The sequence below is a fragment of the Bos indicus genome, chromosome 7 (genome assembly GCF_029378745.1).
Source record: "Bos indicus isolate NIAB-ARS_2022 breed Sahiwal x Tharparkar chromosome 7, NIAB-ARS_B.indTharparkar_mat_pri_1.0, whole genome shotgun sequence".
Lineage (NCBI taxonomy): Eukaryota > Metazoa > Chordata > Mammalia > Artiodactyla > Bovidae > Bos > Bos indicus.
Genome location: NC_091766.1, coordinates 63,400,315 through 63,420,833, shown reverse-complemented (window position 1 = coordinate 63,420,833; position 20,519 = coordinate 63,400,315). Strand labels below are relative to the sequence as shown.

Sequence of the window (20,519 nt, the reverse complement as noted above, 5' to 3'; positions counted from 1 at the left end):
GAGTCGGACTTGACTGAGTGACTGATCTGACTGAACTGAACTGACAGTGTAAAAACAAAGACAGAAACATAAAGCCTAGACTCGACAGAATGAACTAAAAGTAAACTATTTTCTCATGAACAGCAGCAAAGAAACAGCAAGTCTGGAATCCAAATCCAGAAATTCTAACTTCTATGCTGTTTCTTTCCTTACTATCTTCACCATTTTATGATTTATAAATATGTCATAAAATCTTCAGAATGGTAAGATTTCACCCAAATGAAAGCAGCCCTAAATGTTGATAGTATGTAAAATAGATAGCTAGTGGGAAGCTACTATATAAAACAAGGAGCTCAGCTTGGTGCTTTGTGATGACCTAGAAGGTAGATAGCATATTAAAAAGCAGAGACATTACTTTGCAGCAAAGGTCCATCTAGTCAAAGCTATGGTTTTTCCAGTAGTCATGTATGGATGTGAGAGTTGGACTATAAAGAAAGCTGAGCGCCAAAGAATTGGTGCTTCTGAATTGTCGTGTTGGAGAAGACTCTTGAGAGTCCCTGGACTGCAAGGAGAACCAACCAGTCCATTCTAAAGGAAATCAGTCCTGAATGTTCATTGGAAGGACTGATGTTGAAGCTGAAACTCCAATACTTTGGCCACCTGATGCGAAGAGCTGACTCATTGGAAAAGACCCTGATGCTGGGAAAATTGAAGGCAGGAGAAGGGGATGACAGAAGATGAGATGGTTGGATGGCATCACTGATTCAACGGACGCAAATTTGAGTAAACTCCAGGAGCTGGTGATAGACAGGGAGGTCTGGTATGCTGCAGTCCATGGGGTCGCAAAGAGTCGGACACGACTGAGTGACTGGACTGAACTGAAAAGGGTGGGATGGGATGGAATGGGGGAAGGTGGGAGGGAGGTTCAAAAGGGAGGGGATTTATACCTATAGCTGATTTACCTCTTTGTACAGAAGAGACAAACACAACATTGTACAGCAGTTATACTCTAATTAAAAAAAAAAAAAGTTGATAACTTGCTCCCTGCCTAGAAGACAGCAATTCCAAAATGAGATCAATAACTTCATGCTCTACCATCACTTAATAAAGATCATTTTCTAAGCCATGCCCTTTCCAGGCTGGTTTGCTCCTTGTAGATCCTGAAGCTGAAATTTGAACCTTTCTCTCATTAGAAATCACTGAACCTGCAGTCTGTCTGCATGTTGTACTTCTTCATGCACAGATACAGAGAAAATAACTAACAAGTTACCTAGTTGGGGCTTTCTGTAAGAGTTCTGATGAAAAAGTATGTATGTTGTTTTAAAGCATTTAATCCACAGATCCCCATGTGGGTATTTAAAGCATGACAGGAATTGCTATTTGAAGCAAACTTGAAAGAGCAAAAATTCAAAGAAAAGTTGACTCTGATCTTTCAACTTGATTCAATCTCAGCTTAACCCTTAAGTTAATTCCCCAGGCTAAATAGAACCAGGCTAATTTTAACTTCAGAGTCTGAATTCTTTAATACAATATACTGTCTCTAGCCTTCCTTTTATTCCTGGGCACAATTTCTGAGAGACAAACTGCTTGTTCCTGGCACATCGTAAGAACAGAAAAGATCATGACCTTTGCTCTCATCTTCATTTGTGAAACCTCAAGCTATATTCCTTATTTGCTGTATCTAACATACATGAAAAAGAAATTCAGTTGCAAAGAAAGCTTCACTGACTTTGCATCCGATCTTTATAAATGACCTTTCAGTCTTATTATGCTATTTCCTCTTTTCCTTAAGGAAGGAAAAGGAATGCACTTGACTAAGGAATGACCTACCTATCAGTTCAACGTTCCCTGGCTTAACTTAGCAGTTATTAATGAGGAGAAGCTCTTTCACATGTCTTTGACTTGGTCACTTAATGAGAATTCAGTTCAATAAATCTTTCCAAGGCTTGAGGACCATTCCACCATTATCTCCCCCCAAACCTGCATCTAGGTTCTTAAGAGGATTTATCTTTTTGCTCCTATTAACACAACACATTCACACATACACACACACACAAACAGTATTTATATCTAAAGATATATGTACATAATGTACAAGTCAAACAGTCCCATAAACAAGAATAAAAATGTAGACACCTTCTGCTTGGCTCTGCCACAAGCCAGGGAGAAGAGGTATTGTAAATTGCCTCATTAAACTAGGGTGAGGAGACTCTACGGAAGTTTTCTTGAAGAGGTATATTTGCTAATAAAGGTGTGATTCCCACAAGGAGGGAACAAACAAACAAAAAAAAACTTCTGAAAAGAGTCTGGTCAATATCTGGTAACCCAGCCTCTAAGGTTTCCCCCAGAGCACTGCAACCACCCACCTGCCCTTATAATCCCACTTCTGCAAACAACTTCTGCTGAATAGCCAACATGCCTGCACCTCCTGGGGTGGTGGTTTGAAGGTAGTGAAACTGACAGCAACTTGGTCTTTGCATTTATTCTTTAACTTCACTCTCCCTCTCAAACACAGTTGAGAAAGAGCAAGACCTCTTCTCCTCTGTCCTATAACCAAAGAGTGGGAGAAAGTCTATTCTTTTTCCCTTTCCCTCCCAAGAATAGAAACAGGAGAGTGAACACGAGTAACGTGAATTTGCATCAGTTATGCCCATTTGTTGGTCATAGTGTGGTCCTCCTTGGAACAAAGATACAACAATTTCTCTCCAACTTTCAGATATTCATAGGAACACATAGATTTGTGAGAATATTTCCAATTCATATTTCCTTATTCATTCAGGTCAGTCTTTCCACTTTTATCAGCTCACAATATCATTTTCTCAATCATCCTCTGTGTGGGTGGATGAATTATTACCTCCTCAGCATCCAGCCTCAGGATACCCCCCTTGTCACATCCTTCCTCCTCAGACACTGTTTAACTCTTCCTTGCCTGTTTCATTTTCAGCCACTTCAGCCTCTTTGTCTTTTCACAACTGCTGGCCCCTGTCCCAGATCCCCATCTCTGTTTGTCTCTCCCCAGGTCTCCCTCAAACATTTTCTGAAGCTTTGGTCCCCCATGCCCTCTGGCTATGCCACACAGATGGCCGGGTCTTCTGCCAACACAAAAGAGAATCTATTGGCTTCAATTGTTTATTGGTTCAAAAAGTGAAAATAATTTCCCACAGAGACGGCAAGAACCTGACTCCCTTCACATCATGAAGCTGGATGAGCGTCTCTCCTCTGAATCTGAACACATGGGACCTTTTCCCTCAGAAATCCCAGGCCAGGTGATTCTTGCCCTCTGAGACAGGAGGGAAAGACGCAGGGCACAGCTGCTAGATAAATGCAGAAAGGGAACAGAGCTTAGAATGCAATAAAAACTGGCCGCAACCAGCTGAAATCAATGAGGACAGTGTGGTAACTGACCTTTAGCTCATTATGCCTTCATTATAATACTAAAAAATCACTGTCCCTTAACACCGTGACATTTTCAGGGCAGAACCAAAATAGGCCAAAAAGTAGGCAGTGGCCCACTTCCTAAGAATCTCTACCTTCCCCAAAACAGCAGGAATACAGCCATTTCTTCAAAGAAGACATACAGATGGCCAAAAAACACACGCGAAGAAGCTCAACATCGCTCATTGTTAGAGAAATGCAAATCAAAACTACAATGAGGTATCACCTCACACCAATCAGAATGGCCATAATCAAAAAATCTACAAACAATGAATGCTGGAGAGGATGTTGAGAAAAGTACCTCTTATACTACTGGTGGGAAAGTAAATCGATACAGCCATTATAGAGAACAGTATGGAGATTCTTTCTTAAAAAACAAAAACAAAAACAAAAACCTAGGAATAAAACTACCATATGACCCAGCAATCCCACTACTGGGTATATACCCTGAGAAAACCATAATTCAAAAAGACGCATGTACCCCAGTGTTCACTGTAGCACTGTTTTCAGTAGCTAAGACATGGACAAAACCTAGATATTCTTCGAGAGATGAATGGATAAAGAAGTTGTGGTACATATATACAATGAAATATTACTAAGCCATAAAAAGCAATGAATTTGAGTCAGCTGTAGTATGCTGGATGAACCCAGAACCTGTTATACAGAGATAAGTCAGTCAGAGAAAAATATCTTATATTAACACAAATATATGGAATCTAGAAAAATAGTACTGATGAACCAAATTGTAGGACAAGAATGGAGACCCAGACATAGAGAACAGACTTGTGGGCACAGCAAGGGAAGAGGAGGGTGCGACAAATTGAGAAAGTAGCATTGACATATATATACTATCAAATAGCTAGCTAGTGGAAGCTGCCATGTAACACAGGGAGCCCAGCCTGGTGCTCTGTGATGACTTAGAGGGGTGGGATAGAAGCAGCGGGGGAGGCTCAAGAGGGAGAGGGGATATACACACACACACACATACATACATGAGAGGGCTGACTTGTGTTGTTTTACCACAGAAACCAACATGTTGTAAAGCAATTATCCTCCAATTAAATTTTTTAAGTAAAAACTAAAGGATAACTCACTTCACTCAACTTTTTTCTTTTAAGAACTACCAATAAAAGGTCTGTCATCTTCCATTTCATTTATTCAACTTCAATAAATACGTTTGAACTAAAAAAAAAAAAAAATAGCAGGAATATTCCTCCCACTCATCAGCGTATGAAATTACTCAGCCTATAAAAAAACCAACAACCCCAAGCCCCAGGGCTGCCTCTCACTCTCTGAGATAGTGGGCATTCTGCCTATGGAGTAGCATCTCTCTAAACTCGCTTTTGCTTTCCTTTGACTCATTGTTGCATTCTTTCCTTCAGAAAGCCAAGGACTCTCACTTGGCAGTTGGTCCCAGGGACTTGAGAATGACTGTTTCCCTTTCCTGCAGCACCTCTATCACAGTCAAAACACATGGGCCTCATAAGTTCAAGTGTTTGCAATACACAGGGGAACTAGGCAAGACACCTCCAAAGTGGAGAAATCAGAACAGTCATAGAGTTGGATACCACATAAGTCTTGTTCCTATTTTCATAGGTTTCTACTAGTGACTGAAAAGCAGCCATTGGAACTTACTGCATCTATGATGCCCCAGTTAAGCCCTCCCTCTCCCTCAGTCCCCTGTGGACTGTAAGTCTCAGCCCGAGTCCAAGCTTCAGTGGAGTGCAGAGTCCTCCTGCCAGTGGAACCCTGGATTAATAGACCAGGTTCTGTCTGAATGTCCTAGAGATATAGCTAGTTTTCAAAACTCACCTAACAAGCTTTCAGGCATATACCTCTAGGGAAAGAGGGTACCATTAAAGACGCAAAATAAAAGCCCTTGGATCATTCATGCTTGCCTTCTCTTCCCAGTCTCCCCAAACTGACACCAGACATCCCTCATCAATGAGAACTTCACCACGTGCCAGCACAAGGCAAGACCACTCCAACTCCTGCAAGGCTCTTGACTTTTCAAACAGGAGTGGAAGACCCAACAAACCCTAGGGAGACCCTCAAGTGCCAGAAACCCATAGAAATAGGCCCAAGCTAATGCTAAGCTCTAGATACCTGTTCCCCTGAGTCTAGATTCACCCGTGCTGCCTGGGACCCTGGAACAAAGCTGACAGGAGTCCAAGGACGTCAGACTCGGACATACCCCCGAAAGCCTCACTCTCTCAGTGAAGGCCAAAGGAGGCACTGCCTGCAGTGAGCTCTGCCCTCCTTGGTAGTAGTGGCCTTGTGCTCTAGACCTGACTAGCTCTCCAAATCTGAAGGACACACAAATATAAGCATTTTGAAGACTTCCCTGGTAGTCAAGTGGTTAAGAATCCACCTGCCAATGCAGGGGACATGCATTTGATCCCTGGTCTGGTAAGATTCCACGTGCTGCAGAGCAGCTAAGCCCTTGCACAACTACTGATCCTGTGCCCTAGAGCCTGTGCTTCACAACAGAAGAAATCACTGCCATGAGAAGCCCACGCACTGCAACTAGAGAAAGTCGGCAAACAGCAAGAAAGACCCCCATGCAGCCATAAATAAACAAATAATTTTTAAAAGATATAAGCATTTCGAAAATTCTGTCAGCTACAAAGTTTTCTCACTGAAAATTCATTCTGCTCCCAGAAACATTCAGTCTTTCCTTCGCCCGCCTGCCCAAAGTTGGGGAGGCTATCTTGGCAAAATCTGTCTATCAGCAAGCCCAGAACAGGACTGACCAACACTTACCTGTAAACCAGGAGAAGAGACGCCGACCTCCCGGTCAGAGGCCTGATCCTGTCCTCTTGGTGGACATCTCGCAGCCTCTCTACTCTGTAAAGGGAGAAGCATGCTGTGAGTTTCCTATAAGTTACAGCAGGTGTGAGGAGGTTGGAAGATTGCTTCAGAGAAACACGTGCGCACAGAGGGGACCAACAGGAGATTGTAGGGATGGTTTTCAAAGCCCTACTGTGTACAAAATCACCTGGAAATGGTAAACATGTATGGTTCTGGGCTTCAGTCACAAAGATTCTGTTCAATGATAAACACCTTGGCTACGCCTAGTGCATATACATTGCCAACACCAAAGAGACGGGTCTAGAATGATGATAACCCAAGAGGACAGACCTTTCTACTTTATGGGAGCTTTCTGTTTCCAGGGAAAGAGTGGCTTTGGCCTCTGGCTAAGTCCATGATAATAACAATAAAAAAGTTACCTTTTACACAGTGCTTACTCTCTGCCAGGTACTATGTGGGGTGCTCTATATGTATTATTTAGTTATCCTTCACTAAGAGATGGTAATGTCATCCCCATTTTATAAAAGAGGGCAAGATTGGCTGCTACGTGCCTGAGGCTACACAGCTGTAAGTAATTAACACTAAGCAGAACTCTTATTTTTCCAACTCAAATCCCTGATCTCTATTAACAGTGATTCTCATATCCTGGTAATGTCCCTCTGTGCCACTGAAAATACTGAGACATGTCATGACCAGCCCGCTGCAGGAAGCCACTTCCCATAAACTCTGTGCTTATCTGTGCTCTTAGAGAGTTTCGGAGCCTTTGGTGTAGCTGCCTGGGATCACAGCCTCTGGAGTAAGCTGTAGAGGACGAAAGTAGCACTTACTTACTCAGCACTCACTCTGTTAGTGAGATTCTAAGAGCTCTACATGAGTAACTCATTTTATCTTGACTACAGCCCTACCAACATCAGTATGTATCAGCCCTGGGATTTCTTTGGAAGGAATGATGCTAAAGCTGAAACTCCAGTACTTTGGCCACCTCATGCGAAGAGTTGACTCATTGGAAAAGACTCTGATGCTGGGAGGGATTGGAGGCAAGAGGAGAAGGGGACGACAGAGGATGAGATGGCTGGATGGCATCACTGACTCGATGGACGTGAGTCTGAGTGAACTCTGGGAGTTGGTGATGGACAGGGAGGCCTGGGATGCTGCGATTTATGGGGTCGCAAAGAGTCAGACACAACTGAGCAACTGATCTGATCTGATCTGATCTGAAGATCTAAAGAAATTTAAAAGTTATGAGAGACTGATTATACACTTGGACAAGGCAGGACCATATATAAAAATAGAACTCTGATGCATAACATGCAGCAACCTGCCCAGGAAACCAATGCCCTTATCTATAGTAAACAGCCCAGGGAGCCAGTCTGCTGTAAGTCAGACTTGTAAGAAGTCTAAGTACTATCTTTAGTAACAATCCAAGACACTACATGATAACTTATGTAATAATCAGGTGAACTTCATTAACTAAAGGTTTGGATCCAGTACTCTTTTCATTCTGATTCCAGAGCCTATTTTTGTTTCACCCCTATGTAACTTCCCCACTGCTCATGTATCTCACACACACACACGCACACATACATATAGATACCCGCCCCCACACACACCGATACTCTGTGCTAGGCACAACAGAATAGCCAGATAAAAAGAACCATGATTCTTACTCTCTATAAAGCTAATTTATAAGGGCACCAAGTATGATTTGCAAACAGCCTTTTTAAGGTGGGGGTGAGGAAAAAAGACTAAGAGAAAAGTAGCCAGCTACTCGGTAATAATGTATCAACCACCAGAGTTTTTCTTTTTACTGCTGTATCCCTACTGCCTGTAATAGTGCCTGACACATAGTAGGAACTCAATAAATGTTTGCAAAATGGATGCATGAATGAATTGGACCGTTCAATGCTATGGATTTTCCCCATTTTCTTCATGTATTTGGATGACCTTGACATAAAAGTCCCAGAACTACCACAACACAGATATAATGCAAGAGTCGAAACTTAATCTTTATTTTCTATTTTGTTGATGACATTTCTCAACATTTTGTTCCTGAATTAACACAGCACTTGACAAAATGTCTCTGACATCCTTGTAGTATTTGAACTGAGATCTGGAATTTGATCCTTGAGATTCTAGGAGAGGTACTTGAGAAGTTTCTACGTAAAAAAGTTAGCAGGTAAACTATTACCAATTTGTCCTTAAGAAGCTAAGAAATCTTGCCAAAGAAAAGCATCCCTAATCGGAATAATTCGACTAAAACACCATGGCACACACCTTGCCTAAGGCCTGTGCTCTGTACAGTGAGCATTGAAAAGAGGGATGAGAAGTGGCTCATGCCACTGATGACTCTGGTATAGCAGGAGATGAGGAAATGATGGAAAGACCCGATGCCCACTTAACAGTCTTCACAGATGCTCACAGTCTTAGCCATCTTTGAAGATAAAATTGAATTACTATCACTTTGGAATTAATCTCTCCTTTTTTGCCACTTGATTGATCTCTTACATTGATCTCTATCTTACATTAAATTCATTTTTTAGTATATGTCATGTGCCAGGTCTGACTGTGACACCTTATAATTCTACAGTATTTTATGGAAGGAAGAAAGGAAAAAAAAGTAATTACAGCCCCCAATTTCATTCTCTTTTTAGTCTTGGAAAAAACTGTCTGAGTCAGGAAGAAGTGATATAACCATAGCCAGTTTACAGATAAGGATATTAAGAGTGGAAAAGTTTGGGTTTCGACAGGCTGAGATTTGAATTCCAGCTCTGCTGTTCACTAAACATGTGACTCTGAATGCTCATTTTATTACTCTGAGCCTCAGCTTCCCGAAAATGGGAGATAATGTCATGTCTTACGTATAGTTGTGAAGACCAAGCATAATAAAGAGCTCAGCACAAAGTGATTGACAATGAGTTAATAAACCATAGCAATAAATCAGTAAAGAAAGTGTGTTACATGACTAATTAAAAGGCATATTTTGAACCCAAATCTCAACTCCAAGTCCAGAACTCTTTTGGATATACCCTACACTGACTATTTTACATAATAACCTTCTTCATGACAGAAAATTCACTTAAGGCATCTTTGTACCTATAGGAGGGTTTGGCACAGTAATTTTCAATTAATAAGGGTTCAAAATTATTAAAGAGAAATAATGATTTTACTGAATTGCCAGACATCTTTAGTCACTTTTTTAATGTTCCAGAGTACCTCATATATACTATCAAAGTATGTATTATAGTGTTTGGCTGTGAGCAACAGAAAGCAAGACAACAGTAGCTTAATGCATAGAATATTATTTATCCCATGAAAGAATGGACTCAGGGGGCCCAGGGCTTGTACCAGAGCACAACGATGCTGTCAGGGAATCAGGCTCTATCTTCTCGCTCTCCTTTTTGTTTCCATTATCTCAACATGGCTACTGAACCTTGAACTAACATGTACATCTCCAGGTCCATAATCCAGGCAGAGAGAAAAGCAAAGAAAGACATGTAAATAACCAAAGGACAAGAACTGCTTTACTGGCCACTCTTAGCTGCAAGGGAGGCATAGATCATACATAGACATAGATAAAGAATTTGGATATAGACAGAGGTATACAAGCCTCTAGTGTTGTAAATCAGATGAAAAAGAGGAATCAGGATGGGGGGATCAGATAGGTGTAGAGAGAGCCAAAATATATTATCTGCCTCAGGAATATCTGATAAATTTATTTTATACTAAGTTACATCAAATATCAAATTATTACATTCATCTTTTAAGATGATTTTAGATGTGGCTTAAAATTCCTACTTTTCAGGATGGTGAAAACTTAAACATCAATCATATTTTTGAGTCTCTCCCCAGAATCATAAATGTTGAAATGTTGGGTAGGAATGTGCATATATGCTCAGTTGTTCAATCACATCCAACTCTTTGTGACCTCCATGGACTGTAGCCCGCTAGGCTCCTCTATCCATGAGATTTCCTAGATGAGAATATTGGAGTGGGTTACCATTTCCTACTCCAGTGGATCTTCTTGACCCAGGGATCAAATCTGAGTCTCCTGTGTTTCCTGCATTGGTAGGCTGGGAAGTCCCTAAGGGTAGACATATTTGGTATCACAAAAAAAGAGGAAAAGTCTCAAGTCTTCCATCCACTATGGCTTCCACTAAATTGTTCATTGATATATTCAACAGCACAAATAAATATTAAAGGCATTTTGATAAGTGAAAAAAGGCAAACCCCAAAAATTGCATATTGCATGATTTCAACTTATAAGACATTTCAGGAAACACAAGACTATAAGAAAGGAAAACAGATCAGTGGCTGCTAAAAAATGGTGGAGGCAGAAATGGGTGAGTACAAAGGATAACTGAGACAGGGAGGGATTGGATAGGTCTACAGTGAGCTAACATACAGTATCTGTCTCAGGAAGATTTGATATGTTTCTTTTACATTAGGTTGCATGAAATATTAAATTACTAGAGTCTTCAGAGGAAATTTTATGGAATTGTTCTATATGCTACTGTAGTGTTGGACATATGACACCATACTCCATGCATTTTTCAAAATTCATAGAATTTTACATCACAAAGAATAAACATTGATGTATGTAAGTTATAAAATAAAAATAAGTAACTAGAATGTCAAGAGATTCCCAAGATAAAGTACAGACTAAAAATGTTAGTCTAACTACGTATTATAAATATATAACATAACTGTAATATAAGAGGAAGGGAGAAATAGAGATGACCTAAGTCACTCTGAAAGTGTATTTAGACTGAAAACTATAAGGGCAAAGAAAAAAATTATGCATAGAGAGTGCATTCTAGTTGTCAAAGCTGTTTATCATGGGGACACATGAAACTTTTTTATACGTATACTGGGGTTGAAAAAATAAATAAATGGATGGTAAGTGCCAGAATTCTCATTACTGGAAAGAAAACTTACTGCATGAATAGAAGACTGAATAACCTTGTTGTACATCAATATACATTTATGTATAGCTAAATATGCACATACAGTTGGATGGATAGAGAAATAGTTGTAGATAAGTGCATGGGTTAGTATATGTACATATACCACCGAGCTCTACCAAGCAATGTCACTCTAGTAGCAACCATTATTCCCAAGGCCCAGATCTTGGTTTCAAAATACCATCCTCCAATAAAATAAACCAAGCTTCCTTGAATAAATGACTGATTGTAGGGCCATGGCAAGGAGATTAAGAGCTAAGCCTGACACATTTGGTAGTATCCGGAAGTTAAAATGCTCAAGAAATAAAACAATGACATCTTGAAGGGACATAAGAACTAAACTAATGGAACTCTCAGTGACCAAACCTGGAAAACAGGAAATATCAATAACAGCATACTGGATCATAACACAAAATATAAACTAAATATGCATAGTATCTTGGCCAGTTGGGGCTGTGACAACAAATACCACATACTGGGTGGTTTATATACAACAGTAATTTATTTCTCACACTTCTGGAGGCCAGAAGTCTAAGACCATCAGCACTGTCATGTTCTTTAGTTTAGGGATTATGGGCACTCTTTGTACCCTCTTTGCAACTTTTTAGTAAATCTAAAGTCATTCCAAATCAAATATTCTTTTAAATGTTTACATTCTTACTTAATATTTACATTAAATTGTAGTTACATTTGATTTAATAAAATAATTTTACTTCAAATCCTCGAATGTCAGGATGGAAAAATATTTTTAAATTGTCACATTTGAGTACCTCAGTGGAATTATTTATTCACTGAGGTGGTGGTAAGTGAGAAGGGACTTACATACGACCAACAATATAGAGAAGAGAGATGTCTGGTCTTCAGTTCTTTACGGCTGCCATTACATTGCTTACTGTCCATGACCATCTAATCTATCTGAAGATGGGCCAGTGTTTAATGTAGGTGCATCCTGTCATGTTCACTGGACACCTCCCATCCCCACCCAAAGTACATCCTCAACAGAGAGCCTATCTCCTCTCTGGGTGCTTTGAGGAAAGATACAATGGTACAGTTTAGACATACATGGTTTCATTGCCCTATTGACTCATTCTAGGAGGAGCTAAACCTCTTTTCTTTGGGACAGGCCAGTTTTACTCTGTGTCTGCAACTTTCATTTGCAGTCCTGAAAAACAAGTGTTTTGTTTTTACCAAATCCTTGACAACTGAGATCCATATGTACACAATGTTAGATACAAAATGGATAACCAAAAAGGACCTACTGTATAGCACAGGGAACTCTGCTCAACATTATGTGGCAGCCTGGATGGGAGGGGCATTTTGGGGGGAATGGGCAAGAGACACAAGAAACATGTTCGATCCCTGGGTTGGGAAAGACTCCGTGGAATAGGAAACAGCAACCCACTCCAGTATTCTGTAAAAGTCCATGGACAGTTCAGGACAGTCCATGAAAAAGTCCATGGACAGAGGAGCCTGGCGGGCTACAGTCCATGGGGTCAGAGTCGAACACAACTGAGAAACATGCACACATCACATCTGTGTGATAACAACAGAAGCAGTACAAACAGTAAAAATATCCTGATGGTTTATTGTGCTGTTGCTATATGCCAGACATATGTATAGCCGAGTCGCTCTGCTTTGCACCTGAAACCATCACAGCATTGTTGCTCAGCTATACTTTAAATTAAAAGTTTTTTTAAAAAATCCTAGACAAAATGTCAGGCTCAAAAGCTCCTATGCATGTGGGAAGAAGTTGTGCTCCCCCACCTACCACAGACACACAGATATTTTTGGTCTCTTACAGCTGGAAAAGACCACATTAAAACAATGCTTCAATAAGCTGATGTGGCCCTCCTTCATTAATTCATTCTATGACTTCACACATCAGTATATACTTGTCTATCTCAACCCCACACTGTGATTTCCTTGAGTTTAGAACTGTTTCATATTTTTCCTCCTGAACCCAGAAGAGAGTATGGTGTCTTACACCTAGTATAAGTCATCAGTAAAAATGTGTCAAATGGATAAACATGACTTTAATAAGCCCACGACCTCAGTCTCTCCACTTAGGCTTGATCAACAGAGTCACATGTTAGAAACACTTGGCAAGTTCTGGAGTTCAGTGATCATCACTGAGCTGAAACCCAGCTGGATTTCTGCACAGATAGGGTACCAAGACACTGGGGTCCCACTTCTGAATTCCCCACTAGTACTGTCTTCATAATGCCAGTGATGCTGACTAGATCAGGATCCCAGAGGCAAACTCTTTTTGGTATAAATGGCCATCATCCTCATGCCCAGCACTATGCCAACATTCTTGCCAAGAAATATTTATTGGTTATTACATAAGATTCACTCTGCTAAACCATGCCAAGAGTTCTCTCTGGAAACCTCACAGTGCCAACTCAGGGTTGCCTGCAGGAACCTGTCTTTCATCTGATAAAAACAATCAGTGCTAAGGCTGAGGTTTTTCATTAGGGTGGAGATGGAGTACGAGTTAAAAAAAAAGAAAAAGTTGCTAGAGTCTGCTAATCTCTCTGCAGCCAGCAGCTAAGATTTTCAAATTGAACATGGACTTTAATGTAATTTAGTATATTTGCTCAGTGTGCCATTTTACCCCTGGGTTAACATGGGAAAATGAGGAAAGAACTAATTGCACCATTATCACTTTAACATAATGGGCCCGTGCCCCAGAGCAGCCGCTGTTCTTATTAGATGGTGTCACCAGGGGGACATACTATTTCCTCTTTCCTTAGGTTCAACTTCTTTTGTTCAGTAACTGTGTTTACAGGACACCCTTGTCTGGTTTTGCCACTCCAGGTCTGGTGGCATTGCCACACCCTCACTATACCTTTCTTGCTTCCATAAACTCAATTTCAGGCTTTTATCTCTGATACAGCTACTCTATTTTTGAAGGTACTGCATCTCTGGAAATCATTAATAAACTGTGGCAAACAGAATACTTGAACAGATGCCGAGTCCTACTCCTATCTCTTACCCACTGCTTGTTCTTGGGCAAGTTAATTCCCTTGAACCTCAGTTTCTTCATCTGTAAAATGGGGATTATAATAGAAGCGATCTCTGATGGCTGCAAGGAATAAATGAAGAAAGTGAATGGCTTAGCCCTGTGTCTAGTATGCACTAAATGCATCACTGTTACATAGTATGCTTTTTAATTTAAAAATATGATTAATTTAAATTATCTGTTTAAAACACATTCTATATACCATCCAAAATTATTGAAAGCAATGGCAAAGGATAATAAAAGGTAATGGCAAAAACATGAACAAAAGGTGCCTTGGCAGCATTCTCTAAGTAAGGCAATAAAATGAGAAGTAGCAAAAAATAGGGGTAATGTTTGTAGTTCTCTTTTTAATTTATACTACAGCAGATTACTCTTTAATTGTCTATGATTTGTGGGGGGTGGGGGATAGACACAGTGACAAAGACAATAAATAAGAAGAACAACAAGCTCTGATTTAATAAAATAACTGTTTGGATGGTATATGAGCTTTTAATTATTTCCTCAAATAATGTACTGAAAGCTATAAAATATGTAAATTATGAATGAAGGACCAGAGATTTGGGGTTAGAAAGGGGTTATACCTTTAAGTCTCAGCTCTGCCTTTCACCAACTGTACAAATTGAGGCAAGAACCTCAATTTTTCTGAGTCTTTTTCAATGTATGACACAGATATGATGCTGTTTCATTTATCGTACCCTCAATTGGGTGGTGGTGAAGACTCTTGAAAGTCCCTTGGGCTGTAAGGAGATCAAACCAGTCAATCCTAAAGGAAATCAACCCTGAATATTCATTGGAAAGACTGGTGCTGAACCTGAAGCTCCAATACTTTGGCCACCTGATGCGAAGAGCCAACACTTCAGAAAAGACTCTGATGCTGGGAAAGAATGAAGGCAAAAGGAGAAGGGGCAGCAGAGGATCAGATGGTTAGATAGCACCACTGACTCAATGGACATGAATTTGAGCAAACTCTGGGAGATGGTCAAGGACAGGGGAGCAGCCTGGCATGCCGCAGTCCACGGGGTCACGAAGAATCAGACACAATTCAGCCAGTGAATAACAACAATAACAAATATTTTGAAAATAAAAATTAAAAAATGAAGTTAGAAATGCCTCAAACATTTAATTGCCCCCCCATACACATGCATACACATACATACACAAACCCTGCACATGAATGTTTACAGTAGCTTCATTTATAATCTCCACCAAAGGAGATTATGGAGGCCACCAAAATGTCCTTTATAAGTGAATGGATAAACTGGAACCAATCTTGTTTGCTAATGTCATTCTCCAGTAAAAGGATTCAGAGTTCACTGAAGAAAAGACAAACTCTATAACTGAGGCGGGAAATACGTAAGAGGAATGTGTGGCATCAAGGACGATGGAAGGAAGGGAGGGAAGAAGGGACAGAAGAAAGAGAAGAAACCCATGGTGACTGGGAATGCCAAAGGAACACAACCATCAACCAATGACCAAAGCTAAAACAGCCTGAGTAATGAAATACTATAGTATTGGAGAGTAACTGAAATGAGAAAGTAAATATTCACGAGTTCATACTGATACAAATAAGTGACTGGATAAACAGATGGGAAAAAGAGACAAATCTCCCATGTAGAAAAATTTCAAATGCTTTATATAAATACTCAAAGAGGTGAAAGATACCTCCCTATACCTTAAGTGAGGGTGTGTATAGTGACATCTTTCCGATGAGGTGGGGATAAACAACTTTAAAAAGTGCAGAAATCTGACAAACAGTGCCTCAGCCAGGTCATTGAGGGCAACATCAACAGTCATGAATCATACTCACAGTCTGCAGTCTGAAAGTGATGTGATAAAAGTGTAGTTTTATGGCTGTGATCTTCTAAAAAACCCATGATCGTAGTCTAATCTTGAGAAAAGCAACAGACAAATTCCAAAAGAGAGACACCATATAATATACCTGGCCAGTACTGCTCAGAATTCTCAAGGTTATAAAAAAAAATAGTCTGAAAAATGTTCACAACTTTACAACCAAGAGCTTAACGAATGACAACAGCTATACATAATGTGACATTCTGGATGGATGAGCATCCAAAGGACATTATTGTCATTGCTATTTAGTTGCAAAGTCATGTCCAACTCCTTGGGACCTTATAGATTGCAGCCTGCCGGGCTCCTCTGTCCATGAATTTCCCAGGTAAGTATACTGGAATGGGTTGCCATTTCTCTTCTCCAGGGGATCTCCCTGGCTCAGAGATCAAAACCACATCTCCTGCACTGGCAGACAGATTCTTTATCGCTGATCCACAAATAAATTATAAACTTCAGTTAATAATATCAGTTATAGCAATTCATTAATATAACAAATTTACCATACTAATATAAGATGTTAATTGTAGGGGAAGCTGTGTGCAGAATACAGGATCCCTCTGGATAATCTTCTCAGTTTTCCTATAAATCAAAAACTTCCAAAAAGGTTTATTTAAAATCAAAATAAAACCAATAACAATCTAATGTGCTGCACAGTTGTAATAACTTATTACTTCATATGACTCCTGCAACCACCCCAGTGGCAGCAGGGGAGTTCTTAATATCCCTGTTTAACTGATGAGAAGCTTAGAATGAAAAAAGAGGAATTTGCCCAGAGCACTACAGCTATGAAGTTCTGAATGCAGGTGTCCTGCTCAGCCTTTCTTATCCCTTCCTTAATTCCACACTCTTTCCATTCTACCAAATACTAAGGCTCATGAGCAGAGACATTCAGGTCATCACCACTGTATCCTCATCATCTAGATCAGAGGTTGGCCCATGACAGCCACTTAATAGGTAATTCATGATAGAGTAAATGATCACTTCTCTGAGATATAAACTCATTAAGGGTTTAATCCCCAGACCTGACCCACACCCTCAGGGCATACTACTTGTGTCCTTTGGGCATCTGCCATTACTGTAATTACAAAGGTTTGTTCATGTAGTTCAGTTCAGTTCAGTCACTCAGTCGTGTCCGACAGTTTGTGACCCCATGAATCACAGCACGCCAGGCCTCCCTGTCCATCACCAACTCCCGGAGTTCACTCAGACTCATCCATCGAGTCAGTGATGCCATCCAGCCATCTCATCCTCTGTCACCCCCTTCTCGTCCTACCCCCAATCCCTCCCAGCATCAGAGTCTTTTCCAATGAGTCAACTCTTCACATGAGGTGGCCAAAGTATTGGAGTTTCAGCTTTAGCATCAGTCCTTCCAAAGAACACCCAGGGCTGATCTCCTTCAGAATGGACCGGTTGGATCTCCTTGCAGTCCAAGGGACTCTCAAGAGTCTTCTCCAACACCACAGTTCAAAAGCATCAATTCTTTGGCACTCAGCTTTCTTCACAGTCCAACACTCACATCTATACATGACCACAGGAAAAACCATAGCCTTGACTAGATGAACCTTTGTTGGCAAAGTAATGTCTCTGCTATTCAGTATGCTGTCTAGGTTGGTCATAACTTTCCTTCCAAGGAGTAAGCGTCTTTTAATTTCATGGCTGCAATCACCATCTGCAGTGATTTTGGAGCCCAAAAAAATAAAGTCTGACACTGTTTCCACTGTTTCCCCATCTATTTCCCATGAACTGATGGGACCAGATGCCATGATCTTAGTTTTCTGAATGTTGAGCTTTAAGCCAACTTTTCCACTCTCCTCTTTCACTTTCATCAAGAGGCTTTTTAGTTCCTCTTCACTTTCTGCCATAAGGGTGGTGTCATCTGCATACCTGAGGTTATTGATATTTCTCCCAGCAATCTTGATTTCAGCTTGTGCTTCTTCCAGCCCAGCGTTTCTCATGATGTACTCTGCATATAAGTTAAATAAGCAGGGTGACAATATACAGCCTTGACGTACTCCTTTTCCTATTTGGAACCAGTCTCTTGTTCCATGTCCAGTTCTAACTGTTGCTTCCTGACCTGCATACAGGTTTCTCAAGAGGCAGGTCAGGTGGTCTGGTATTCCCATCACTTTCAGTATTTTCCACAGTTTATTGTTATCCACACAGTCAAAGGCTTTGGCATAGTCAATAATTGTTCATGTAAGCATGTCCTTAAGAGTTGGCAAATCCTGTCAATAGAGTATTAAGTGACCAATGTTCAATTACATTTGTTAAAAATCACAAAGAATCTCTTGTGTACATGAAAGAAAGCCTTGTATCAGGAAAAGGGGTATAGACAACCCAAAGTCCTCTCTGGACAAATGAAATGAGAATCAAAGAGTACTTTGTGCAGATAGTTTGTGCAAGAGAAGAAGAAAAGACCTAAAATCCCAAATTTGGCAAATGTGAAGAGAGATGGGGGGAAGAGGGGTTGTTAAATAAAACCTCAGACCCAAAGAGAATTTGTAACGATTAAAGATTTTCTAATAGTAATCAGACTGACCGATCTGAAACTGTACTCCCTAATTTGATCTCAAGAAGAGAAAAATCAAAGATATAAAATCTTTGGATTAAGTCAGTATGGTATGCTTTTCTCAATTCTGTCAGTTGTCATGGTCAAAACTTAACTTCTTCCATCCCCTTCTCAGACTGAAGAAGGAAAGGGAAGAAGAGGTGATGAAGGCTGAGGCACATGTAGGATCCACCTGAGAAAAACTCAGAAGACAGGCACCCGCTATCTTCTATGTCAAACAGGACTACATGTTTGCAGAAAATATGGCTGTAGAAAGTACTTTCTCTCTCAGACCATCTCACTCAGCAGCTCAAAATGCTCCAGCAGCTTCGCATCATACTTAACATAAAACCCAATTTTATTAACATCACCTGTAAAATCCTACATGATTTGATCCCGCTTTCCTTTCTAACCCTCTGTCCTAATGTTCCTTTCCTCACTCTCCACATTTCAGCTTGCTGTCCTTTTCCCTCTTTCTTGAACATGCCAAGCATATCCCTGCCTTATAACGTTTGCACTTGACGTTCTGTTTTCCTAAAATGCTCTTCCTCTAGATGTCACCTCAACCATCTTCTCTTCCAACAGGCATTGCCTGACACACACTGAAATGAGCAGTTCCTCCCCTGAATTAGTTGAAGTCCTCTGAGAAGCAGGCACCAAGTGATATTAGACATGTAAGAGACATATTGGGAGACAACGCCTGTGAGGGAGTTGGGGGTGGGGGCATCACTGTGATATAAGTTTGACCCCTGTGAAGAGAGAGAAAAGGAAGAGGGTTTGGGTAAGAAGCATCTTAAACTATGCTACAGTCCTAATGACATTTCCGCAAGGCTGATATCCAGTCCTCAAGTCACAGTCACCATTGGAAGAGTCCTTCATCCCACAGCAATGAGCCAGCATTAGAACTCCATCCTCCCACATGCTGAGTGACTGGTGGGGAGCAGCCCTTGATAAGAGCAACTTCAGCATGAACGTGGCCATGGATTCTGGGTGCAACGAATGAGGCCATCAGTCAGTGATATTCTTCACAGTAAGAGATTTTTCATGGTCACCACACCCCCCACTGGACCTATGCTCCATCACATCCATTTGTTTGTTTCCTCATAGCATATTTGATAGGATCTTATTAATTTAATATCCCCTCTCTTTCTCATTATCACTGAAAAGCATATGAAAGTTTTATTTGTCTTGTTCACCACTGTATCCTAGCATCCAACACTTCCTGGCATACAGTAGGTGTTCAAAAAAAGCGTTAAACAGATTTTTAGGTCCTTGACAAGGGGAAAAGGAAAGAAGGGCTATTTCATGTTTCTTCTCTTCACTGGTACACTCTAACAGATAGTGCGTGGGTGCGTGTTAAGCCACTTCAGTCGTGTCCGACTCTGTGAGTGTATGGACTAGAGCCCACCAGGCTTCTCTGTCCATGGGGATTCTCCAAGCAAGAATATGGGTTGCCATGCCCTCCTCCTGGGGATCTTCCCAACCCAGGGATCGAACACAAATTGTATTCTGCTATAAAACTGTTCAACTTCATATAGGTTAGAAAAGAAATCTGTTAACTGTAAGTTTCTCTCTCCCCCTTCACACTTAACTAGATTGTCCATTATAACTACTATTTTCCCTGATTTTTCCTATGTTTTCCTACATGGAGATATTCTATTTAATCTACAATCAAATGAGAAAAGTTATAATAATATAGTTATACAGTATTTTATATTCTTAGTTTATAAAGCACATCCATATACATTATCTCATTGAATTCTCTCAACAATCCTATAGGGCACTTATTATTATTATCCTTACATTCTAGAGGAGGAAACTGAACTTAAACAAAACAGAAGCAAAGTGGACACATTAGGAATCCTATGCTAATGTGCTCAATAGAAAAGAAGAGAGAGTACATTTAGTCTAC

At 40.4% G+C, this 20,519-nt stretch overlaps 1 long non-coding RNA gene across 2 annotated transcripts in view; it reads right to left on the bottom strand.

Annotated features, from left to right (window-relative positions):
• The window catches only part of LOC139184205 (uncharacterized), a 307,785-nt gene that overhangs the window by 238,567 nt on the left and 48,699 nt on the right, over positions 1–20,519 (bottom strand). For both annotated transcript variants that reach the window (XR_011567766.1, XR_011567767.1), the window contains one exon: positions 6,178–6,261. This is a non-coding gene — a long non-coding RNA (uncharacterized lncRNA). The remainder of the gene's footprint in view (positions 1–6,177; positions 6,262–20,519) is intronic.